This window comes from Capsicum annuum, chromosome 8 (genome assembly GCF_002878395.1).
Source record: "Capsicum annuum cultivar UCD-10X-F1 chromosome 8, UCD10Xv1.1, whole genome shotgun sequence".
Lineage (NCBI taxonomy): Eukaryota > Viridiplantae > Streptophyta > Magnoliopsida > Solanales > Solanaceae > Capsicum > Capsicum annuum.
In genome coordinates this window covers 157984041-157991300 of record NC_061118.1, presented here as the reverse complement: position 1 = coordinate 157991300, position 7260 = coordinate 157984041, and positions in this window count along the sequence as shown.

The window sequence follows — 7260 nt, the reverse complement described above, 5'->3', positions numbered from 1 at the left end:
GTTAAGTTAAAATAGTGTTAATTGGTAATGGATAATCCTTCAAGTTTTAGTTTAGGAATGACTCAGTTAGATGCAACTGTACAAGATATTCCACTTGGATTTGTTCCTACTATATTTGATGAACAGGATCCTGATTGGGCAGAGAATCGCTCAAAGCACATAAACGACCCTGTTACAATGAAGAAATTGAAGGATAAGACCGCTTCTAAATCGAAGAAGTTTACTTCAAAAGCAAGTAAAAAGAAATTTGATTATTCCGGCTGACCACGTCTGCCGAAGGTATTTTTTTTAGTGTATTTATAATTTGACACATGTATAATAAGACACCATACATTAGTGTTTCATCACAGAAATGTATAATATAGTTGTTCTGAAATATTATTGTAAAGGTTATACATTCTAATAAAGCTGATATTAATTTTTGAAATGTATAAGTTACCCTCATACATGTATATTTTCTGTTTATGTTTTGGTCTGACATAAATTGTTAGATGTATACATAACCATCATACATTTCTATATGTTGTTTAATTAGGGTACTGTTTGAAAATTTTATATGTATAAGTTACACTCATACATGTTTAGATGTATTTTCTTTTTGAGTATAATAAGAATTTGTTAGATATAAGTAATCATCATACACGTGTATGTATAGAATGGTTAGGATTGGACTTTATTAGACATTAATGTAAGTGATTTATTAATGATTAAGTAACCATCATATATGTCTAACAGATTATATTAATTTTAGATGTATAATTTAACCTCATACATTTGTTACTGTAGTGTATATGTGGGACTAAAATTATTATACATTTAAACAGTTTAATTGTCAATATATAAATAACCCTCATACATGACTAACTGTTGTTTAATAGGTAACCATCACACATGTAGTGTATATATTAATCATCATACATTTGTATATGTTGTTTAATAGTTAACCATCATACATGTGTATGCATAGAATGGTTAGGATTGGACTTTATTATACATTAATGTAAGTGATTTGTTAATGATTAAGTAAACATTATACATGTCTAACATGTTATATTAATTTTAGATGTATAAGTTAACCTCATATATTTGTTATTGTAGTGTATATGTTGGACTGAAATTATTATACATTTAAACAGTTTAATTGTCAATGTATAAATAACTCTTATACATGACTAATTGTTGTTTAATAGGTAACCATCACACATGTTTAACATATTATATTAATTTTTAAATATATAAGTTAACCTTATACATCTGTTAATGTAGTGTATATATTAACTTATACAGTTATAAGTTACCCTCATACATGAGTAACAATTGTTTAATATTGGTCTGATTTATGTTATGAAAGTATAAATGAACATCATACAATCAGTAACTGTTAGCTAATTATGTTATGTATTTTTTCCAGGGCATGAAATACCGAATTGATAAAGTCTCACCACACTCATTGCATATGGGGAGTTTATGTAACTGTGCTTTCAGGGAAGAGATGAAGGAATATTTTGGAGAGGATGTACTGGGAGCATTTAGAAATACGATTTTTGATATATTTCTAGATTTGTCACCGTGCAACTGGATAGGAAAGATTTCAAAATGCCTACTCATGCTTGAAATTCAGCAGGATAACAAGGACGAGCTTCATGTTTGGGTACAAGGGGAAATCCTCAAAGTCACAATGTTTGAATTTGCCATTATAACCAGTCTGAAGTGTATCGGTAATATTGATGATTATATGTATACTTCATCATCTAAATCAGCGTTGATATCGAGGTATTTTTCCGACAATAAAGGAGCAATAACTTGGTCAAAATTGATAATACGTGTGCATATGGGAAACTTTGATAATGCTGAAGATGCTCTGAACCTGGCGATATTGTTCTTTGTTCATACATTCATGTTTTCTCAGCATAAGGAAGCACCAATCAGTGTTGCGCACTTTCAGATTGTTGAGGACGGTCGGTACATTAACTTTTCATGGGGGAAGGTCACATTTGAAAAGTTAATGAGTTCCTGGCAACAAGATTTCAACACTGCGAAGTAGTTATATTCATTGGGTGGAATGCTGCACGTTCTAAATGTTTGGATGTTTGAGTGCTGCTCCGAGGTAGAATCAAAAACTGTTGTCCGTCAGAGAAACGCTATTCTCAGAATACTAAATTGGTCGGTGGAGTGTATAAGGCCTAAGTACGAAACTTTTATGTCTGGCATGTTCACTAAGGTAATTGTTTAACTTTGTACTTATTTTGTTTATTCATGTCGTTTTGTATATGTACAAATATTTTATTTTGAAATTATTCTTTCAGCATTCTAACAAGAATAAACAACCTACAACCGATGAAGTTAGCAAGTTGGATTTGTCCTGTTCAAAAAATTTTGAGATATGTGATCCAACAACTTAAGCTTCGACATCCGATTCTGGAAAGTTGAAAAGGACAACAGCTGAACTTCAACAGCGTGTTGGTACCATTGCTGAAGAATTTGGTGATTTCAGCACTATACTGCTGCGGGAAATCCTCATAAAGGCTGGTTTTAAATCACCTGTATTACCTGACCAACCCTTGAAGAAAATAAAGACTATCATGTTCGAGTAAAATAATCAAGCGGTGATGGATGATGATACATTTGGACGTGGTCATGCAGTACATCATGAGTCTGATTTGTATCGTGAAACGCAAAAGAATGCAGCAGACAAGGGAGAAATTGGTGTGTCTGAAATTCAACATCATCATCATGGAGAAATTGGTGTGTCTCCTCAGAGTCACCGGCATAAGTCTGTTCCTTCATCTTCCAAACAGCATGAAGGGACTTCTAAATTAAGTTTAGATGGTGATGAAATGAAGAATTACATAAACAAATGTGTAAGTTTAGTTTCCTTATCGTACATTTTTTCTGAATAGCATGATGTGTTTCTACTATTTTTTTTTTGTTACGTGCTAAGTTTGCTGAAAATATGGCCGAATTGGTTACACTAATATCAAAAATATTTGCTGAGGTCGTCAAAGCATTGAAGAATGAAGAAAATAAGCAATCACAGGTATAACAATTTAATTTCATTATATTTTGCATAACGTTGATAAAATGTTCATACATTCAGATTTTTGATGTTATATAGGAGGACAAAATTAATGAATAACAACAAAGTCAAGAAGACGGATTCAACAAACAGGAGAGACTACATAATGAGGATATGGAGGTACATTTTGTCACTTATGTTGTTCGTTTACTATAAATCAACATAATTACTTTATCAAAAACAAATTTTGTTTCTTTTTAATATAACATGAAAATTATGCTAAGGGATCAATCAACGATATGGAAGTGTCTCGCGATGTAGAATTTCATAAGCATCACATTCTTGAAGAGCAACAGTTGCTGGTATTTTTTTTCCTTATTACTTATTACGTACTAAATTTGGACAGTTTAATTTTTCATAATACATTAACTTGAATGTATAATCAATAGTTATACATTAAACTTACTACATTTTCCTTCAGTAAAATACATGTTAATTATGAATCTCTTCATAGAATCACCTAAAACAAGTTTATAAATAACTGTTATTTAAATCGACTTGTAATTTAATTTAGGATGTGAATGCGGCCAATAAAGACGCAGGTTGTGAGGATGATTTTGAAAATAAGGACTGTTCTGATTGCAAACTTTAGAGGTATCTTTATGTACATTATATTTATTTTTTTCCTAAAATATATGTTTATATAAATGTAGCTTCTGTTATTGGTTGAAAAAAGGATATTAACCTTATCGGCTGAATATAAAGTTGTATCGATCTTGACGCTTTCAATATTTTGCACATTATTTAACAGTTGTCTTAATAAATACAAATTTTTGTCTTCATGCAACTTGGATAATGATAATTATCACATAAATAATAGGATGAGATTATGACATATGAAGAAGAATGTAGCGATGAAGAATTGAGAAAAAAGAACATTCCAGATGTGAAAGATTTGTCGGTATTTTTATGTCCCTAATAATGTTTGATTACTACTATAAGTTTGTATACACATGTAGTTTCTTCAAACTTCTTCATATTAGGACAGTTAAATGTACATAAAACATTCAAATGAATGTATCAAGGAGAGTCATACATACAACATACAAAAATTTTCATAAACGTAAAGATTGTAATTTATGATTTACATCAAATGTACTTATGTTATTAAAGCTATAAAATCGTTTATGCATCACATATGACATCGTTTGTTATTACTGATATATTTATATATTCATATGCACCCATTACAGATAGAACTTTCTTATCACAAGTGTAAAACATCAGCTCAAACTTTTATATTATACTTTGAATAGATGTTAATACACGATAATTGTTATTAAATATAGGATGTGAATCTAACCGCTAAAGAAGGTGTTAATGAAGTGAAATTAAAAAATCAGGAATCTATTGATGTGACAGATGGGCAGGTATTTTTTTGTCCCTAACACTTATTTTTTTTACACAAAAATATCGATCTACGTGTTCGACCTTGTAAAAGTACGTACTGGGACTTAATGTTATTTCTCTAGTGCATATCAAATTTTGAATGAGAATTTGAAACAAATGGAATGTATTGATTTTTTTTCTCTACTGCATAACAAATTTTACTGATATTGATGCTGTCATGATTTCTAACATAAATGTCGTAAGCATTAATATAGTTACACATTCAGATATTGTATGTATACATTACAAATCCTTATGTGTTCACGTAGGATGAAGTTGTTGGGACAATAACTAATTCAATACAAACAGCTGTAGATATAATTTTATTTGATTTTTCAACACCTTCGACTACAAAGTCAATGGATGTTGGTGCTTCAAGTAAAATGACCGAAAGAAACTGGGACCTTTCAGACAGTTAGATTCCACCTGACTTTCCTGATGCTTAGGTTCGGGAGCTTCAAGCCTCAAAAGCGAATGCACCTGCCAAAAGAGAAAGAAAGAAGTCCAAGATTTTAAGGTTACCATACATTTCAAAGTATGGTTCTGGCTCTAAAGAGGAAAAGCTGAAGTATACTTTTGATGGGTGCACCATCAACCAAGATTTGACGAACGAATTGATGATTGATTACTCCCAGTGAATTGCCGTAGGATTACTGAAAACTCATTCTGCCAAGTAAGAAATTTGGTATTATTTTTATGCCTAACAATACTATGCCATCTTAAACTAAACGGTTATTGTCATGTGTAATCAATAATTTTTTCAGGAAAGAGACGGACAACCACTATCGAGTAAATTCTTCTGGGTTAGGTTACAGTCAATTGAAATTTATCGTTGCATACCCACAGTCCAAGAATTGGTTTTACTTTATGTCCGAACGCAAGACATGCTGGAACGATGAGGTACTTATTCTAAATATTATCCATATCATAAGTTATTGTGCTGAAACTTAATATTCTACAACACCATAACATATCATACATGTAAACCAATGTATAATAACAAATCATACATGCTAGCCAATGTATAATAACATATCATACATGCAGTATTTTTCATTATCAACTGTTCAACATTTACCAACATATCATGTATAATAACATGAAACTACAACTTATCTATATATCATACATCTAATCGATAAGTAAGCTCGAAGCTACAGATTTCTTTCAATTGCTTTTACTATTTTACCCTATTTTCACTTGTAGCATTTAGATGTGATCTTCTACCACTTGAGAAAGAAATTAAAGATTTAGCTGGGTGATAATTATAGACATACAACTACAAGCTGCTTCTTTAAACCATATGTTGAAAATACACATACTCGCTATTATCTAGCAGAACCGACAGTTGAGCTATCGACGCCACAAGACTATGCAGAATCAATTGTGGTGGCTAAGAATGAAGATTCCATTGCTAATATAATTCATGGATTCTGTATGCCTGCTGGATTACCATGGTATATGATTGATGAGGTATATGTTCCAATTAATTGTGGTAAAGAATTTCATTGGGTATTGGTTGTGATTGTCTTGAAGGAGAGATTGATACGTGTGTATGACTCACTGTCAAGTAAGAGGAAAAAAGAACCTCCTATTGAAATACAAAAGCTTGCAGTTATGCTCCCTACTTACTTGTCAGACAATGACTGTAGACACGTGATTTTGATCCTCCCCAAGTTTAATATATATATTTTTTGATATTAAATAATTATATTTGGTCTAATATTATTTAAATTCTTATTTTTATTTTAATAAATTTTTAGTTAAAAAGTAAATAATTAAATAAAGTTAACTTTGAGATATTTTATTTTTTATTCTAATTTTTAAAAATAATACAAAAATTAAAAAATACTTTCCTTTTATAATTTTTAATAAATAAATTAGTAGTTTTAATACTATTTTATTATATTTATATTTGTCTATTTATAAATTGTTATTATATTTTGTTAAATATAAAATTAATTAATTATTATATATTTATTATTATTATTATTATTATTTTATTTATTTATTTTTATTTATTTATTTATTATTATTATTATTATCTTTATTTATTATTATTACTATTATTAATAATAAAAAAAATTGAATTTTAAATAACCCTCCCTTATCTGTTGTTAAAACTATTCCCCCTTTAAAAGATAATTGTTCCCTTTTTTTAAATCCCTCTATTTAAGGATATTTACACTGTTCAAGCAGGGAATTCTACGTACTTTCTACATCAGAAACCACTGTTATTGCCAAAAAAAAAAATCAGAAACTGAAACAGAGAGAATGTACGTGACTACATTCATTCAGATACTGAAAAAAAAAAACCAAAATGAGGAAAAAATCAGAGTAGAAAAGATCAGAAAAAGAGAGAAAAATAAATAAAGAAAGATTTGAAGTTTAGAGTTTCCGATTGAAGTTTCCGATGACGACGTTCTTGCTTCTAAATTCGTTTCATTCATCAGCTTTGGAAATTTGCGGATTGTTCATCACTCTTCATCGTTAATCAAAAAAGATTTGAAGGTTCGTTTCAATTATTATTTTTCTTGTTTAATATTTTGATGTGGATCATAGATTTTGTTGAAAAATTATTTTATATGGACTTAAAATTCTTTGCTATTCAATAGTTTAAAGTGAATGACGTAGTTGAAAATGGCATAGTTGAATTGTTCTTTCATTATAATTCTACGATACTAGTTATGTTCATTAATTATTCAATGATAAATTGATTTCGTGGAATTCTTTTATTTTCTATAAAGAGAATTTAATAATTATGTGATTAGTTGACATTAGTCAAATTCCATATC